The 20228-nt window shown below is 45.9% G+C and overlaps 1 protein-coding gene across 4 annotated transcripts in view; it reads right to left on the bottom strand.

The window, feature by feature from the left end:
• DAB2 (DAB adaptor protein 2) overlaps positions 1-16272 on the bottom strand; it is a 35784-nt gene extending 19512 nt beyond the window's left edge. For 2 of the 4 annotated variants that reach the window (XM_083402815.1, XM_083402816.1), the window contains exon 1: positions 16050-16272. The gene's annotated coding sequence lies outside the window, so the exon portion shown is untranslated. The remainder of the gene's footprint in view (positions 1-16049) is intronic. The other 2 variants (XM_083402813.1, XM_083402814.1) reach the window with 1 other exon arrangement.
• Positions 16273-20228: the final 3956 nt, after the last annotated feature.

The raw sequence follows: 20228 nt of genomic DNA, 5'->3' as shown, positions 1-20228 counted from the left end.
ACAAAGTTAATATTTTAGTGATTGAGATTCCTTTGATACTCTTCAGCCAAGTAGATAGAGGCCAAGAAACACAGTTTCCCTCCTAGATAGAGCTCTCAGGCTCCTTTAATTTCAGCTGAAGGAACTCATTGCACCAGCAGACACCATGAGAGGGGGGAATGGTCAGAGGCCAGGCAGCCTGAAGATCTCTCTCTTGAGGTGGCACAAATACAGTCCACACCTTTGCACCCTTTTGCTTGGCCATGGCACCCAAGTCCCTCATCATCTTTGCAACTGAAATGTTGCAGGGATGTAAAACTACTACCTGTCTTAACACATTTGTAAATACTACAATTGCCAAGGTGAGAGAGCCTGGTTTTTTTTAGTGTTTTTTTTAAGGTGCGGCGGTATGGAGTTGACAAAATGGGCTTAAATCCACTTGGGATGTACCTTAACAGTGTTTTTTTTAAAAAAATTAATAAGCAGTTCTGCTTTGTGCCATGTGTTAACAGGGCACAAGGCAGAGGTTCAAAAGGTGATTTGACATCATGTGACCACTCCTTAGAATGTAGCTGTACCTGAGCAAGTTCTCAATCCTGTTACTCTCCATTCTTCTATTAAGCACAAATTCTGATCTGTTGTCTCATGACCACATGCATGCCAACGGTTGTATGAGTCAAGGAAAGAACACAGATGTTATTCAACTGGTTGCTTCTACATTTGGAGGAATAGAGGGGAAGGGCCCCACAACTTTCTTCCTCCCCCGCAACTGCTTCTTCAGCTACTGGTTGTAGTAAACACTGCTGGGAGAAGCAGCCAGAAGGCTGCCAGCTACTTTCAGTAGGTTGCAGGGGGCATCACATAGGTCCATGGCCTAGAACCGTAACATGTTCTAGATCAGTGTCTTGTGACTGTTTTCTTCTCAAAACAGATGCAGCTATGTTAAGCATGCTCATTTAAAACACTGTCATCTGTTTAGCAGTTTTAAACGACTATAGATGCCTAGGTGATAAACTACCCAAAGTCAGTTTCTGTCTAGTTCTACCCAACATCTCCCTCAAGGTCCCGAAGGATCTCTTTTGAAGGCATGCCCACTGGCATTTGAGTAAATGCTCCTTTACTCACACCTGGCTTGAGAGCAGTACATGTGAAAAAGATCTAGGAGTCTTGACCACAAACTTGACATGAGCCAACAGTGTGACGCGGCAGCTAAAAAAGCCAATGCAATTCTGGGCTGCATCAATAGGAGTATAGCATCTAGATCAAGGGAAGTAATAGTGCCACTGTATTCTGCTCTGGTCAGACCTCACCTGGAGTACTGTGTCCAGTTCTGGGCACCACAGTTCAAGAAGGACATTGACAAACTGGAACGTGTCCAGAGGAGGGCAACCAAAATGGTCAAAGGCCTGGAAACGATGCCTTATGAGGAACGACTAAGGGAGCTGGGCATGTTTAGCCTGGAGAAGAGAAGGTTAAGGGGTGATATGATAGCCATGTTCAAATATATAAAAGGATGTCACATAGAGGAGGGAGAAAGGTTGTTTTCTGCTGCTCCAGAGAAGCGGACATGGAGCAATGGATCCAAACTACAAGAAAGAAGATTCCACCTAAACATTAGGAAGAACTTCCTGACAGTAAGAGCTGTTTGACAGTGGAATTTGCTGCCAAGGAGTGTGGTGGAGTCTCCTTCTTTGGAGGTCTTTAAGCAGAGGCTTGACAACCATATGTCAGGAGTGCTCTGATGGTGTTTCCTGCTTGGCAGAGGGTTGGACTCGATGGCCCTTGTGGTCTCTTCCAACTCTATGATTCTATGATTCCTATGACTGGAGAAGCAGAATATAAGCAAGACTGATCTTCCAGGACAACATTTTGTAGATTCAGACTCCAAAAGTAATCTTAAAGCCATGATTGCTAGGTCTGTATGTTTTGCTTCCCCTTTCTTGGTACAATTACAACCAGCAGGCCTGCTCATGTTCGCAGCCTGCATGCTCGCAGCTCACCCAGCACACTGCAAGCCTGTCGCACTTTTTGAAGAGCCACTAGACTTTTCGGGAATCCCCCAATAAATCCCAAGCACAAATTGCTTTTGGGCTGCACCAGCGTTGGAAAATAAAGCCATGCAACATTTGCCTTGGCACTTCCTTTGGTGAGCAGATCAAGAAAATACACCAGCGCCAACCAATAGCTGAGTGCCAAAGTATGTTTTTCCAGTTTTATCTGGGCAGGTCAGTCAACAGCTTTCAGGTAGTTTCTTGCCAGTTTCCAGATGCAAAGCTATCTGAGTCTAGGACAAGTAGGTTTCTATGTCCTAAGGAGCCTCTTTTGCCTGAGACACAGATAGATAGATAGATAGATAGATAGATAGATAGGTTTCAATACATTGGGATTTAGAGATGCAGTTATATACCAACCTCACATTTCTCAAAACCCTTTTGGAGAAAAGAGACAACCCTAATATTCTTCCTAGGGAGGGGGAGAAATCTATTCAGTTTGTATTTCAGACTGCATTTGGAAAGGTGGACTTTCCCAACTGACACTTCCCGAAGCGAAGCAATATGCAAAAAAGACACACAGCTGTCCTGCAAAATTTGCACTTCTGAATATTTCATTGCAAGTACACCAGTCAGCTAAAGGGAACAGACACATATGTACAGTATAAGTGCTCCAATGTCTGGAAAAAAATGGATCCAGAAGGTGACATTCCTGAAAGTGTTATTTATTCATTTTAGATGCATACCCCATAATTCAAACACTCAAAGAAGCTTAATACACAAGCACACAGAGGATCTTGCCAAATACAAAGTCAAGCCATGGACCTGCCTATACCAATACTGTGGTATCCTGAGATACCAGAGGTTGAAATAGTGGCCTTTTCACATATGGAAATCATGTGCTCTGCCAAGAGATCCTTCACTGAAGAATGAGCAACTGAACCTTACAAGATGAAGATGCCTCACCTCACCTCCATTCTATACCACTTTGAGCAAGCTGTAACTGCAGGGGCTTGTTTGCCCCTTTAAAGTCTGCACAAAGCTTAGCTTCCCATAGGGATGCTACCATGAAACACTGACTTTACCCACAGCCTGGGACTCAACAAAAAGCACTGTAGCTTTTGAAGGTAGAAGCTACCACCAAATCCCTCTTTTCTTTGGAAGAGGAAGGAGAGCAGCCCAATATTGCCCATAGCAGCTTCTTAAGAGAAAGTTGCTTGGGGGACGTAGAAGCTACTAGCTCACCCTACCCAACAGTCAGCCCTTAAAACTGCTCGGAGGAGTCTCAACACACAGCAAGGAATGTTATTTACACTATTCCTAATCCCAGCTACATATATTTTTTATTGTGTTTGGAGTAGGGCTGAAGCACCACGTTGCAAAACCATGCCCAAAGAGCTGCGTTTTTGTATGAAGCCTAGCCGAGTTGGATCTGCAGCACAATACCACATTCATGTGTACCAGAGCCTTGACCTGCTAGGACACTTACAAATACAAATTCTGCTGAAAACTCAGCCTTGAGTTGGGCAAACCCCCTTCACAGTGCGCAGCAGGAAAATGCAGCAAGCTGCCAGTGGCAGAGGAAGAGCGGTATCTTCCATTGCCAGCTCAGCCCCATTCCTCTGCAGTCCCCTTTGCCTCTCACCAATGCTGCACAAGTGACCACAGATGCCAGTACAAACATGGAAGGAATGGAGCAAGAACAGTGAGTTGGAGACAGGAAGCTTGGTGTGGGTCTGTAGTGAGTGCCAGGGGTTAGACTGAGGCCTGTACAGTGGTACCTCGGGTTAAGTACTTAATTCATTTCGGAGGTCTGTTATTAACCTGAAACTGTTCTTAACCTGAAGCATCACTTTAGCTAATGGGGTCTCCTGCTGCCGCTGTGCGGCAGCTGCACGATTTCTTTTCTCATCCTGAAGCAAAGTTCTTAACTCGAGGTACTATTTCTGGGTTAGCAGTCTGTAACCTGAAGCGTATGTAACCTGAAGCATATGTTACCTGAAGCATATGTAACCCGAGGTACCACTGTATTTGGTTTTGGGCTGGAGCTGGGGGGTAGCTGATGTGATGCCCTCCAGATACTGTGTACTACGAATCTGAGCATTGGCCAAACTGGCAGGGGTCAATGGAAGTTGTAGACCAGGGGTCAGCAGACTTACTGCACCTCGGGCCGGTGTCTCCAGCACCGATCACATGGTGGGCCGGAGGGCGGTGGAGTGTGTGCACACATGCTATTTCCGGTGCACTTCCGGGTCGGAGGAGCACTAGAAATAGCTTATGCGCATGTGAACGGGCCTCCTCCAACCTGGATGTGCACCAGGTTGCACACAAGCTATTTCCGGTGCTCCTCTGACCTGGCTAACCCCTGGCATCGGCCCATCACACACACACAGCTTCTAGAAGAGCAGCCTTCTTTTTAGATGTACTGTGTCAATAACATGCCAGCCGATTAAGTGTCCTTTAACCGAGCAGCAGCCCTATGGACCATCTGCCCACTGCCTTCATATCAGCACTTGTTGTTTAGCATCACGTTATGTTAGACAGATGGGAAAATGTCTTATGCAAGTTGCCGTCGTCGGTTTCCCACACCACATGTGATCAATGAGCCATGTGGCTAGAGTTCAACCCAAGGCATTTCACTGCCAATGTGAAGGACAGTGGTGGGTTGTCCATTTGGGCAGATGAGGCACGGCCCACCAACCTCAGCCAGCCCCCACCTGTCTTCTTTCCTACCACAACCAGTCCAGAGGTAGCCTTGACTTCCTCCTCCGAAGCCTCAATGTTGTCCTTGTAGAACTCTGTGTTGAGGAGAATGGGAGAAAACTAGAATCGTTGTGTCTGCTTACTGTTGGGCTCCTTTGTCTTCTGATCAATGGATGCCAGCCACCACTGGTGAAGGACAAGATGCCCCTCCTCATTCTATGGATAGACTGGCCGTTCTTACCTTACTCTCAAGCGATAGTAATGGAACAGCATTCTCCTCCAGTGCAAGGTAGGCCATATGCCACACAATTCTCCCCCAAAACCTTGCCACAGCATCCCAGCCATCTTCTACCCAAGGACACTGCTTCACTGTGCCCAATGACTGTGCCGGCCCCCAAATCCAGGCTTACAGCCTTCACCATACTTGCAGAAAATTGTAAGGGCCCCAGTGGAGTTGCCCTTCTTCTACGCCTCACTTGTAATTCATGAAGTACTACAGGGTAGGAGGTTTTAAGTTCCAAGAACCAAAAGCACTTTCAGAGACACATCTGCTTTCCATACATTTATCCAGAACAGGATCTTAAAAATCTTTATATTACTACATTTAAAGCATTAGAGACTTTTAAAAAGGTAAGAGATTAAGTGTTGCTATTTTGGATACTCGTGGATGGCAACTCCTTCCTACATGCAAGAAATGTATCTGAGATACACAAGCTGGGTTTTTAAGTAACTACATATTACCAAAAAGACGACAAAGTAGCTGCAAGCAGGAGGGCAGTAAGCCACAATCTAAGGCAGTGGCTCTCAACCTGTGGGTCCCCAGATGTTGTTGGACTACAACTCCCATCATCCCTGAGCTCTGGCCTTGCTAGCTAGGGGTGATGGGAGTTGTGGTTCAGCATCATCTGGGGACCCACAGGTTGAGAAAGACTGATCTAAGGAGTATGCTATCACCTTTTAAATAACCCATGCTATTCAGCTGGCTTTTACTTGGGACTTCCAAAGTTGACTTCTTGGGTACACAATTTCATAGAATCATAGAATTGTAGAGTGAGAAGGGATCCTGAGGGTCATCTGGTCCAACCGCTTGAAATGCAGGAATCTCAACTAAAGCATCCTTGACAGATGGCCATCCAACCTTTGCTTAAAAACCTCCAAGGAGAGTCCACCAACTTCGGAGGGAATTCGTTCCACTGTCCAACTGCTCTTACTGTCAGAAAGTTCTTCCTGGTGTTTAGTCCAAATCTCCTTTCTTGCAATTTGAAGCCATTGGTTTGGGTCTTACCTTTTGGAGAAAACAAAGCATGCTCCACCTGCCATGTGACAGCCCTTGAGATATCTGAAGATGGCTATCACATCTCCTCTTAGTCTCCTCTTTTCCAGGCTAATAATAAAAATTTATTTATACCCCGCCCTCCCCAGCCAAGACTGGGCTCAGGGCGGCTAACACCAGGTAAAAACAATTGATTAAAATACAACTTAAAAACCAAGATTAAGTACAACATTCAAATGTAGCCTAATTTCAGTAGAAACTCAAATCAAAAACTTTTTGGGGATGAAAAAGTCAAATCTTCACCAAGGCTAACTATCCAGACTGGTCCTACATGGGCCAGAAAAAAGCCAGGGAAGTCCCCAAATAGGAGTTCCATCACAGAAGGAGAAAGGAAAAAGGAAAGAAGAAAGAGGGGGAGGGGATCAAGTTGATTCCAAGTCAAAGGCCAGGCAGATCAACTCTGTCTTACATTCTCAATTCTCTCAGCAGTTCCTCAGGAGGCTTGGTTTCCAGACCCTCCTGTGGACATGTTCCAACTTGTCAATATCCTTCTTAAATTGTGGTGCCCAGAACTGGACACAGTATTTCAGGCATGGTCCGACCAGGCAGAATAGAGTGGGACTATTAGCATTTTTTGCTGCTGTTGACTCATGTTAAGCTTGCACTCCACTAAGACCCCTAGATCCTTTCCATGTGTACTACGGGAAAGACTTCTAAAAACAAGTATTTTCCGGATCTGCTCTACCCCTACTTCCTGAAGCCAGTTAGACTTTCCCTTCATAAAGCAGCAAGGAGAGACCTGCACTTTACTACCTATTGGAAAATAGGTTATTATTTGTCAACAAGCAAGGGGAAACTACATTTCTCCTTTACCCATCCCCACATAGGGTCTGGGCTTTCAGTATTAAGATAGATTCATTGTACTTTACAAAGGAGCATTTTTTTCAACTGGCCTGCAACGTCCTGGAAACAGCAACTAAGGAGTATGATCCGGAATAGAAAGGAATAACTGCACCTCCCACTAGAGATAACACTGACAGCTTTATCCTTTGCTCAGCCATGTGCATGAATTCAGTATTACTTGGTTGCATTCCACTTGAGTAGAATATAGCACTAGCAATTATGTCAAGTATTTGCAAAGACAGCATTATCTATTGTGACTATTCCACCAAGTGTCATGGTATGCATAGGTCCAGGCAACACAAAGGGGGTGGGCAGTCATTCCTGAATCTACCTATCTCAAGGAGGAGGGGGAGGCAAGTTGCAAAGCTGATGCTGAAGACACAAGGCATTTTTGTACACTATTCCTGAATGCCAATTAACATACATCCTCTGAAAGAGTGGGGTCAAAGGGTTCCCATTATTGGTACATAGAGTAAGTTTAATATTACAAGCAGCTTCTTACTTTTTGGGGAGGGGATGGGGAGCTTAAATGAAACCTTCCTCCAAATTCCTATCCAAAAATTGATTTAATTTTTAGTTAGTATTTCCAATATTTAATACTGAAAAACATTTGTTCCGAGTGCTTTCAAGTGTTTAGAAACACTTCATAATCTAGTTACAGCCATCCTGTAAGGCAGCCTTGTCTAACCTGCTGCTCTCCACAAATTGTTTAGGAATCCTATGAGTTGGAGGCACCAGGTTGAGCACGCCTACCTTATTATCCCCTAAATTGCAGGTGGGGGAGACTTAGGCCAAAAGAGAACAGTTTTCCTAAGTCTACCTAGCAAGTTCCCAGAAGAGGCAAGATATCAGCCACATTATTCTGGATCCATAGCTCAGGATGGTATCCAATCAATATCAGTAGATCCATTACATCAATGGACTTAAACATTCACTCATGGATAACTTAAGTTCATTTATTTCAATAGGTCTACTCCAAGTATGACTTAAGATATCATTGAAGGCAGTGCTCTATACCAGAGCCTCTCTCAACCTTGGGTCCCCAGATGTTGTTGGACGACAACTCCCATCATCCCTGACCACTGGTCCTGCTAGCTAGGGATGGTGTGAGTTGTAGTCCAATGACATCTGAGGACCCAAGGCTGAGAAAGGCTGTTATACAAGCTCAGCTTTACTTTTAAGTGCTGTTTACTGCATTTTGATTTTTGTAAGGCGCGTTAGAATACATGTACTCTTAAAAAGCACTATATAACTGAATTACACTGTTTCCTCATGCAGCAGATGAGGTGATAAACCCGTGCCTGGGCAAGAGCTCAGTGACAAGAGCATCCGCTTTGCATGTAGAAGCTCCCAAATTCAACCCCTGACATCTCCAAACAGGGCTGGGAGGGAAAACACTATGACATCCTGAAGAGCCATTGCAAGTCAATATAGACAAGAATGGGCTAAATGAAACAATGGTTTGATTCTGTGCAAGGGCAGCTTCTTATGTTGAGAGCACCCCATGCTGTCAACATCTGTGGTATGGCGATTACACGGTGTCCACATAAAACCAGGATTACTCAGGCAACTTCTGCTCCCATCTTTGTTCCTTCTAGAAGTTAAAAGCCAAAACTGATCTAAAAAAGGTTTAGAAGGCACCTACCAAATTATGTCAAGTTTATCATTACCAAAGGCTTGCAGCACATAGATTTTATACCATTTTGACTGCCACAAACTTCCTCATCCTATACCTAAAGTTAATGCAAGTGATTCTCTAGAAGCCATGAGACTACAGCTAATGGGAATCCCCTGGGCAGAGGAAATTATTTTAGGTCTCTAGTGTACAGATACCATATGTTCCAAATGCTTATTTTCTGGTAACTGCTCCTATTTTGCAAGATGTTAAGGTTTCCTTGACTATTAATGTTATACACAACAACACACACACACGCATACACACACACACACACACACACACACAAACAGACACCAGGAATGCCATCTTGCGGTGCATGCCTGTATGTAGGTAATAATAATAATAATAATAATAATAATAATAATAATAATTACTTATACCCCGCCCATCTGGCTGGGCCTCCCCAGCCACTCTGGGCGGCTTCCAGCAGAATATTAAAAACAATAAAACATCAAACATTAAAAACTTCCCTAAACAGGTCCAGGGGCATAGCTAGCTGCTCTGACACCCAGAGCAGTGGGGGCAGGGTACCGCAGCGATCCATGCATGGGGGCACCACATGAGGGTGCCATGGCAATCTGCACATGGGGGCGCCACACGGGGGCACTGTGGTGATCCGCGCATGGGGGCACCACGGCGAGGCACCCACGGAGTCCGTCTGGCAGACGCAAGCCCCACACTGCTGTTTCGGGCAGCGGGGTCCCAAGCCACTGCATGACTCCCAGGAGAGACGTGTGACTCGGGTGTGCTACAGGCCAGGCCCCGCGGTAAGTGCTGCCCCCCTCAGTGTGTCATTTTGTCACCCCCCTCAAGGATGACACCCGGGGTGGGCCACACACACCCCGCACCCCCCCCTCCTACACCCCTGAACAGGACTGCCTTCAGATGTCTCCTAAAAGTCAAATACAGTGGTACCTCAGGTTAAGTACTTAAGTTGTTCTGGAGGTCCGTTCTTAACCTGAAACTGTTCTTAACCTGAGGTACCACTTCAGCTAATGGGGCCTCGTGCTGTCACCGGGCCGCCGGAGCACGATTTCTGTTCTCAGCCTGAAGCAAAGTTCTTAACCTGAGGTAATATTTCTGGGTTAGCGGAGTCTGTAACCTGAAGCGTATGTAACCCGAGGTACCACTGTAGTTATTTATTTCCTTGACATCTGGTGGGAGGGCGTTCCACAGGGCGGGCGCCACCACCAAGAAGGCCCCATTACATGGGTTAGGTGCTTCCCAGCCACTCACTTCAACAGCCTATTTAAATCCAACAGCATGGTGCAGCTTCTCTGTTGAAGACAACCAGATCCACTGAAGTTAGGTTTATGGGTATATTTTGCAACACTCCTTGCTTCAGGAACCAGGGCAGGATGATCTGGGGCACAGTACAGGGATAAAGAACAGAGGGTGCAAAGGGCAGCTTTCAGCACTGCACTGTAAATGGGGCCTCAGCTGGACAATTTCAGACTCTGGATTGGAATGGTCTTCCTGCGGGACCTCTCTGTAGAGGGCACTGCAAGCTACATCACAATATAATTATAAGTCAGCCCTGAAACTGATGCCCATTTTGTGCTCCTCCTGCTCATTGTGGGAGGGCCCCCGGTCATGGGTACTTGCCTATATTTGATCTCAAATATTGGCAGGAAAACATGGATGATGTACATGCTCAACAATGCTACAGGTGGGCCATTATCTTCCTTTTGTGCGCTAGAAGAGGCTGAATTAACACCCGGCTATATATTACATGCAGACCTGTACAACTAAACCCAGATGCTGCTGTTCTAGGTTGCTTCACACTTATCACACTGTTTAGTCATCCCATAGCAGTTTCACAAAACTACGCTTGGCAAGGTCTGTTGCAACTGGCACAGGTCTGGATTTTGCACTCAGTTGCAGCTGCCTGTAAAAAAGGTTTTTAATTTGAGGCGTAGAATCCCACCAAACCCAGAGGAATTCCGATCACGCTACCATGAGAATTACTTGGGTGACTGGGAGTCATCTCTCATTGAAAGATGCCAATGGTGTCTAACAGTTTTAAGGCACTTCTGTGAACTGGTTCCCAGGTCGCTAGACACTAAGGCGGCTTAAGCACCCACACATTTAAAGCACATGGCGTCCCCCCCAAGAATCCTGGGAAGTTTACCTCACACAGCACTACAATTCCCAGCACCCTTAAACTACACTTCCCAGATTTCTTTGGAGCAGTCATGTTCTTTAAGTGTATGCTGTGTGCGCAGCTTAAGTCAAGCATCCCAGTCAAAATCATGGGACAGACATTCTTGGAAGTACAGCTGCCTAGAGAGTCTTTTAGCAAGTAAAAAACTCCAGTGGAAGAGAGTCAAGTCGTTTCATTAAAAAGGGCTAAACAGTTGTGACAGCGTTGGCTGCAAAAACCACCCTGACACCAAGAGATCTTTCCTCTGTTGTAAGAACACTAAGAACTAGCCAACCACTTAGATGAATCCCATTTGGGTCACCTCCCACGTCCTGCTTTCACTTCCATGGGGTGATTATGCGGCCAGCGCTTCCTATCAAGTGTTCCACATTTTTAGCTGTCATATCCAACAACATCAGTGACAGAGTAACACAAACCTTCTAGGTTATATATGGAGAAAGCTCAGCAATCAGGGAGTTCAACAGTATATAGCCATGTATTTCCCTTAATAAAATGGTCCCCCTGGAAAAAAATGTTTAGGGTTAAATGGTAGTAGTAAAGTCTGTTTATAACACATGAGCTTAGAACTACAATATATATTTACAGAAGTAGGAAAGAGACCAGGAGGTTAACCAATGTTCAGTCTACTGTCCAGGTACTAACTGCTGCTAAACTTCCAAGTTTGTTGCTATCTCTTCCAATGGCTCTTCATCTTTTAGACCAAAACCCTTCAAACAGAGGACTGTCTCAAAAGGAGGACCTATGCCTACCGTAACTGGGACTATTCTCCCCAGCCCTCAATAGCTGCAAGCCCAGCTATGGCAAGTTAATGGGGAAAAAACATAAGGATTATGCAGCAAGAGCCAGGGAATATACCCTGGGTAGTTTCCAGATTGGGGTGAGCAGCTATGTTTAGAACGCCATAACGAAGTTTGACCAAATTGCAGGATTTGCCTGTATTAATCCAGAAGGAATGCATCACTGGAATTCTGCTATGCCTTTGTCACATGGCCTGCTATGTCAGCGCCAGAAAGTTCTTGCTTTTGGCCTTGAATCAAATAATGCAAGGTCTATTCATTGCTGGCATGTGGGCCCCAGAATTATAACATTGTTGTGTGAACCAAATGCATTACAGAATTTGCAATCTCAGGATGATTGTGGCAGAAGCCAATCAAGAGTATACAGTATTAGCAGCAGCCAAGCAACAGTGTATTAACACCCCTGTAAGTTAACTGCTCTGCAACTGCAAGTGGAATTTGTAGGTACTGCGGTTAGCTTTCATTTCAACGATTATCCTGCCAAGCAAGAGGAACTGGCGGGACTTAGTAGCCAGCTTCAACATAACAGATCTAACTGGTGCATTCCCTCGCACACAGTTCCTTGCAAAGACCACTTCTGTGTCCACCAGACAGCTTTACAGAACATCTGAGGTTATCAGCTGGTGCATCTTGGAGCATACAGCAAAACATACATGCGTTTCCTTCCAAGTCAGGGTAAGCAGCACCATCCTTTGGTTGAGACCTATGCTTCAATAGCTCCCCCCATTTTATTACTCAGTTGCATTCTGAACTGCTGAGTGAGCAGTGATGGATAGTTGACTGCCAATGTTTTGTCCTTAGCTGGCCCTGTTACATGGTTAGTAGTAAAGTTCTGAAGTTCAAGTTTTCTGAAATATTTAAAGAGGAGCAGCACAAGGCCTACACAGCACACAATCTGCTACCTTCTCCCATCAAGTAACACTATTTCTGCAGAGCTTCTTGTCAAGTTTGCATTAATATGGGGCAGTTCAATACTTTCCGGGAAGTCGTCTCAGCCCAGCGCAAGTTTCTGTTCCTCCTCCCCACCCTTAATCCAAGCTGCCATCCCATCAAAACCCTCATTTCCAGTTAAGGCAACTTCTCAGAAGGATTAGGGGCATCATGCCACGTTACAGAGGTCCCCTTACTTCCATAAAACGAGATTTCTGCCAAAGGCAACTTCTGCCTCAGCCATCTGAAATAATTCCATTAGAACACTGCTGAGTGACATGCCCCACTTGGAACAAACAACCTCAAGCAAGGATTATTCGAGAACATTTAATTAGGGGCTCTTTTCCTACTCAGGGAGCACCAATCTAGCCAACCAGTCAGTGAATTCTACACAACCACCCCCAGTGGCTAAGGTAATGAACATTCAAGATGAGTGCATACTACCAGGTTAAAAACCTCATGGTTTTAGAAGGTGTCTGTTGATTAATGCATATGCTTCCAACACCCACATATACATTTAACAAGAGCTGGGGTGTTTTTTTCCAAGCAGATATTGGCCTGGTGATGAACTCTGCTTATCCCAGATGCACAGAATGTGATAAGATAACTCATTAGGTTAAGCATTCCCATTTGACATTTCATCTCCTTGCTGTGGCCGAAGGAATGACTAGGCATTTCCCCGCCTTAAAGAATGCTGTGACTCCACTAGATCTCATATGGCTCCTCGAAAGGGGCAGCTGATTAATAAAATGGCTTTGCCTTATCTGCCACAGAAATTTTAAGCCCACCCCTAAGCTTAAAGGGGTAATAAAAGTTCTGGATTTCAGTCAAGTTGGACTCCTAGAACAGAGGCTTGCTTGCAAGTTCTGCAGTCCTGTTAAGACATTATGTTTATTAACCACAGTTAAGCATTACACCTGCAGAGAGAAAGGTCTAGGCATTCTCACTTTTTTCTGCTTGCAAAGCAGGTTTTTGTTTTTTTAAGCCTCCTGATAAGAATTTGACCTGTTTGCTATCTAAGAATGATACAGCAGAAAAGGAATAGGGATTGGGAGGGAGGAGGAAAAAAGCATGTCACAGTAGCTTTGCCTGAAATGCTACCACCTCTGCATCTGCAAACTCTACTTTCATTCAAACACGCAGGTGTATAGCAAAAAAAGGCAGTTCAGCCAATTAGTTACACTAGAAGTAGAACATGAAACCCTCCTTTCAGCCCATCTACACCATTAACAGAAGCCATGGCTTTTGGCTATTTGGTGATTAGCCCACCACACCTCTCCTCCTTACACCTGTGAATACAACTCACCTGCTCCTCATCTTCCATTAGTTCCTTTTCTGCAGAAACATGCATTTCTATTTTAGGGCAATAATTGTTTGGCAGCACCACCACCCTGCTTCAAACAAAGTGCTGGAAAGATGTCTACATGCCGATACTGAAGGCATTCCATCAAGGGCTTTCTGGGGCCAACAATTTTATTTCTTTAAAGCACATTGATCCTGCTCTTTAGTCAAAGGTCAAGCATATGACAATTCCTCTCCGTGCTTACAAAAGGAAAAGGGATTGGGAGGAAGGAAGGAAACCAACTCTGGCATTAGAAAGATTTCAAGGGGAGAAACTGCCAAAAGTCACTAGTCTATCAGCAAAGCAGATGGGGAGGTCTGGCAGATCCACCTTCTGACTGAATGACTGCTGATCGAGTTGAAGGAACTCAGTGAAGCAAATTGATATAAATAAGGGTTTTGAGACTGCATGCTTCTAGAGTTGCCATGTTTTACTGGTCTTGTGCCTCAACAAGTCAGTCAAGGCTTTGGACATGAAAGGTGAGGCTTCTTGGTATGGAACTAAGCTTGTATATGCTCTGCTGATCCTGGAGGCCAAGAAAGTGGCAAGCCTTTCTTCAAACACAAGACATGAACCTGTTGGCCACATTAATCCTACGTTCTTCAGATACTTTTCAATATCTCCCTCCCCACAACCATAGTTGACAAGAATCAACCCCTTTCCCCTGAAACCATAATGGCTTAAAGTATTATTTCATTCATTTTTCCAGAGTGCTGTAATTTTTTTTTCTTTGCTGTACATATTTTCTTGCCCTACAAATTCTCTTCCAGATGCATGTGTATTAAATCCAATATTTTATCCTCTAGGAAATTATTTTTCCTACCACCTCTGGAAGAGGAAGAGAAGAAAGGCAACACAATCCCAGAACTCCAGAGGTTTTAAAAATGTTAACTTGCCTTTCCAAACCACCCTATACCAACAAACTCCTGGGATAAGCCCTTGGGCGGGCTGTTAAGTCACACACTAAACCACCCATTCAGCCAGGGTTTGGGGACATTTTACTTTCTATTGTTTCCCCACTTGCTTTTAAATGGACCACTGTTTCCACCAGGGCAAGGAAGAAGTTACAGGAGCATTTCACACCTGGGAAGGTGCCCTACTCTAGGGAAAGCTGCCACGTTTAGGACACAAGCCAGGGATCACAAAAACCATTATTACCCATGACATTTTCCAGGGCCCAGTTCAAGCCTAGCCAATCAGCTAAGCACTGCAGATGCAAACAAGAGATAGCCAACATGGGACAACAGATGCACTCTAGCTCCACTCATCCCTGAATAGTGCTGTGCAGACTGGAGGATACCCCTGTGCCAACTGAATAGCAATGTCTCAAGGGATGCTTCCTCCGACTTTCCGCGGCTTAATTGCTCCCTTATTTTATTCAGCTTGCTCAAACCAAGCTCTCCAGCACGACCATTTCAATGGCAAGATTTATTGTTTTGTATACATTTGCCTGCCTTGACCTAGCCCCCTTCCAATGCTTGTTTATTTTCCTAGGATTCCGCTCTCCCCGCACCCCTTCCTAAGAAATGCCGGGAGTCCTGGGCTCTTAAAGGGGTAGCTGTGGCAGGGAAAATTATCCTCAAGCCGGATTGCTACATTTACACTGCAGGCAAAACACCACATTTAGAGCTGGCTACTTTGTCGCCCTCCCCACTCATTCCATTACTTCACCATACAATTGCGGCAAGGTTAAACTCAAATAATAGTAGTAGTAATAGTAGTAGTAGTAGTAGTAATAATAATAATAATAGTAATAGTAATCCTCCCAGCAGTCTTGGCTGCAAGATGATTTTTTTAAAAAAGCAAGCTAAGGAGACGCTGTAGTTATTTTATAGAAAGCAACCCAGCATTAGAGAGTGGAATGCAAATTCCCAATTCAAGAGGCCAAAATATAGCCATTGTTTCCTGCCTCCCAAGTCTGGCAAGGCCACCTGGAGACCTTCGGAGGCGCAGCTGCCTTGGGGACCGACCGACACCCAGCGTGTGTGTAGGGTATGTTTTTTGCGCGTGTGCGTGTGAACCCTGCTCAGAATAGGCCCCCTCGAGCCGACAGCAGCCACCCCTCGGAGGCTCCCCGGCTGCCTGGCGGCGAGGCAGCTCGTCCGGTCGATCCCGGAGCTCCGCCGGTCCCGTCGTGCCTCTCCATGATACCTCCTGGGAGGTGGGGAAGGCAAAACGCGGACATGTCACTCGGACGCCTCCGAAAAGCCGCTGTCGTGGCTGCAAACAGACGCTGCAAACCGGAGCCTCCCTCCCTGCCTGTCTCCCTGCCGAAAGCGCGTTCCTTACCAGCCTCAGCGCCGCGCCTCTCCCCACATGATCCCGCCACGGGAAGCCGGCAAGCGCCCTGACGCAGCGGCGGCTCCGCTTAAATATTGAGCCCCGCGCGAGCCTTCGGCGGCCTGAGCCACTCACAGCGAGAGAGATGGTTTTAATCAGCTGCTGGCAGCTGAGCACTGCCCAGGAATGCGCGCCGATGTTTTTGCTGCCTCGGCTCGGGCGACTCCCCCTCAACGTGTCTTGCGCTCCCAAACTTAACTCCTTCCGTCCCGGAGAGGAAGGAGATGGAGGGTGGGGGGTAGGAAACACGAGGGGTCAGTGGTTAGAGGCAGTGCCGGATTTACGTATAAGCTAAACAAGCTATAGTTTAGGGTCCCACACTCTTGGGGGCCCCCAAAAAAAGATTAAAGGAAAAAAAAAACCTGGATGTACATTTCCAACATATAAGATAAAAAACAAATAAAATAAAACCTACAGTGTTTTGTGTTGTGTAGGCTCCTATGATGTCAGTAATAGTCCCCGCCTGTTAGCCTGCTCTATAAAATATCACTGGTTTCCTCTTTTCTATATATAGGGTGCCTACATTCTGCATGGATTGGTTGCATGGCAACATGTGCAAATGGCTTTAGATATTAGGTCCATAAATTACCATATAGCATATATTCAACACAAAAAACAGCAGCAATTTGTTGTTGACAAAGGACAGATAAAGGGCCCCATTACCTCCAGTAGCTTAGGGCCTCATCAAACCTAAATCCGGTCCTGGCTGGAGGGGTCAGTGGTTAGAGCAAGCGGGGAGGGAGAACTGGGGCTGGTGGGCGAAGAAGGGTTTGGCAGAGTATAGGATCTGGACGTTATGAATGGGACAAATTCATAGGAACCCAGGGAGCTGCCGAAACCGTGTCCCCAATGGCGCAGCAATAAAACTGCCAGCAGGTTTGCAAAACTAAGCAGGGTCCATCCAGTTTGGTTTCAGATTGGATGGGTGGGGTGTGGGTTGAGAGTCTTGCATTGCACGGGGCTGGACTAGATGACCCCTCGAGGTCCCTTCAACTCTGCATTTCTATGATTCTAAGTATTGCCCATCTGGCTCCATATCATTTGCACTGACTGGCAGTGGCTCTCCAGGGCTTCGGGCAGAGGGCAGCCCTACCCAGAGGCGCCAGGGATAGAACCTGGGACATTTGACGTGCAAAGCAAGTGCTCCACCGCGGAGCTATGGCCCTTCCCTCCTATGGCGGGCTTTCTGCCATGTCCTTGAAATCTATAGGGCAGGGGGGCTGCATTTGAGAAGATTATGCAGAAGCAGAACTAGACTTTATTTCACCTGGGTCACAGACCCAGTTTGGCACCCTCCCCACGTGTATTTGCTCTCTCTCTCTCTCTCTCTCACACACACACACACACACACAGAGGCTGGGAGCCTCAATGGTTTCAAAAAAACCTGGCTCTGTGAGATGCTCGGTTCAGGATCAGGGCCCCAATCACTTTGCTTTCTTTCCTTTGCACTCTTCAACTTAGCATCCTTCATTAAAGGGAAAGGGACCCCTGACTATTAGGTTCAGTCGTGACCGACTCTTGGGTTGCGGCGCTCATCTCGCTTTATTGGCTGAGGGAGCCGGCGTACAGCTTCCGGGTCATGTGGCTGGCATGACTAAGCTGCTTCTGGCGAACCAGAGCAGCACATGCAAATGCCGTTAACCTTCCCGCCAGAGCGGTACCTATTTATCTACTTGCACTTTGATGTGCTTTCGAACTGCTAGGTTGGCAGAAGTAGGGACCAAGCAACGGGAGCTCACTCCATTGCGGGGATTCAAACCGCCGACCTTCTGATCGGCAAGTCCTAGGATCTGTGGTTTAACCCACAGCACCACCCACGTCCCTGCATCCTTCATTGTATTCTATCAAATTCAATGGGATTTAAAAGGGCCTGTAGATGAGTAACAGCTCAGTCCTATTAATGGCTTCTCAAAGCAGTTCAGTGATGCTTGCTCCCAGATAGGTGAGTGTAGGATTGTAGTTTAAAAGGTTTGGGGATTGTGGTCATAATGTTAAAAGTCATTCATAGTTTGGGGCATTTGGTTTGTGTGTGTGTGTGCAAGTGATGGCTAGGGGCCAACTCCTAGGGGCCAAGGTCCCTTAGCTCCCCATAAAACATTTGAGGGGACCAGGCCCTTTACAAAGTTAATGGACATTGTCATTCATATGTTGGGTGCATGCCAGGTCTTGTGATTGATTATGGGGGAGGGGCTTACATGGCCCCTCCCAATAGTTTATTTAAGTTGGCACCACCCACCTGTCAAAGTTGCCCCATGGGATCATTGGCAAGGGGGAGTGGGGAGAGATAAAAGGTCTGACACCAACTATGTCTTTCCCATCGCTGCCTTACAAGGCTGTTTTTTCCAGCTTGCTTCTGTTCCATGCCTGTCATGTGCTCAGTCATTGGTCCATTCCGTCCTGGTTTTTGTGGATTTTTAAAGGTGGAAAATTAGCATTTAAATTGCATGCAATTTCTAACACACTTCTAATTCCTCTTTGTGTACATTTACTTGTTTTGAGGATTATTAGAAAATGCATGTAAAACCCCTTGAATACTTAAAAGTGCCATACAAATGTTGTGTATTGTCATTATGGTGTGGTTTATTTATATGTATACTGCGTTTTAACTCAAGGTTCCCAAAGCAGTGAACAGCAATATACATTAATACAAATGAAATATATAATAAAAGTACAGTGTATCAATTAATCAAAACAAAATAAAATAGCATCGGAATTCAGCCACGGATACAGATTGTATAATAGGATTTGATTCTCACTAGGTTCTGTGCACTGGAAATTGCAGAAATATCCATTCTCGCTTTGGTTCTTTGCGGAAGGGAAGAAGTAATCAGAACCACCTTGTTGGCATTTCTCCCTACACACCTGGTTAAGTCAAAACCCCTCAAAATAGTGCCATCATAGCTCATGTACATAGAGGTTTCAACCGTCTCAAGAGTGGTTGTTGTTGTTGTTTAGTCGTTTAGTCGTGTCCGTCTCTTCATGACCCCATGTACCAGAGAACGCCAGGCACTCCTGTCTTCCACAGCCTCCTGCAGTTCGGTCAAACTCATGCTGGTAGCTTCGAGAACACTGTCCAACCATCTCCTCCTCTGTCGTCCCCTTCTCCTTGTGCCCTCCATCTTTCCCAACATCAGGGTCTTTTCCAGGGAGTCTTCTCTTCTCATGAGGTGGCCAAATTATTGGAGCCTCAGCTTCAGGATCTGTCCTTCCAGTGAGCACTCAGGACTGATTTCCTTCAGAATGGATAGGTTTGAGCATCTTGCAGTCCATGGGACTCTCAAGAGTCTCCTCCAGCACCATGATTCAAAAGCATGAATTAGCTGTCTCATTACTATTACTACTACTCCTGTTACTATAAGTGTTGCATGTTCCCCACTTCTCTGAGCAGTGGGCCGGGCAGGGCTCAGTTTTCTTTGGATGAGAGAGCACTGTAGACTCATGGTGTCTTATTAACTAATCTACAAGTACAACACAAGTGGAGGCAACTGGCACTCCTTCGAGGCAGGAGATCCCCCAGCGAGGAACCTGGGCAGGTCTCCAAGACTGCACCCTCACTTCTGGCTAACTCCAATACCTGCAGTTGGAAACTTGGGTTTTTTCCTCTCTTTCTCTCATTGTGTCTAACTCTCTCTTCCAAACTGCAAACACCTTTTCCACACCTTGTCTCTGGACCCCCTCCTCAGCTGGAGGGATGTTGCCTCCTACAAACTCTTGATGGGTGTCTCATTCAAAAACACAGAGATTACCAGCTATCAGAACACAATTGCCTAACCAATTTATGCTCAATGATGCAACATTAATCAGCTTTTCTGGGCTATTATCCAGTTATCTTCCTAACAAAGCAGCCCAAACAATAGGTTATAGGCTGATGTCCTCCAGAGCTGAGCCAGGGCCAAACAAGAAACTCTTGCTCTGCCCCCAACACTAGAAATATATGTAAGCAGAGGTGGGGAATCTGCAACCCTTTGGGTGCTGCTGGACTCCAGTTCCCATCAATCCAGCCAACATAGCCAATGATTGGGGATGATGGGAGTTGAATTCCAGCAGTATCTTGTTTTCGTTTAGTTGTTTAGTCGTGTCCGACTCTTCATGACCACATGGATCAGAGCACGCTAGGCACTCCTGTCT

Source organism: Podarcis tiliguerta (assembly GCF_965153285.1).
Source record: "Podarcis tiliguerta genome assembly, chromosome: 11".
NCBI lineage: Eukaryota > Metazoa > Chordata > Lepidosauria > Squamata > Lacertidae > Podarcis > Podarcis tiliguerta.
The sequence above is the reverse complement of the archived record's forward strand: the minus strand, read 5'-3'. Positions and strand labels throughout refer to the sequence as shown.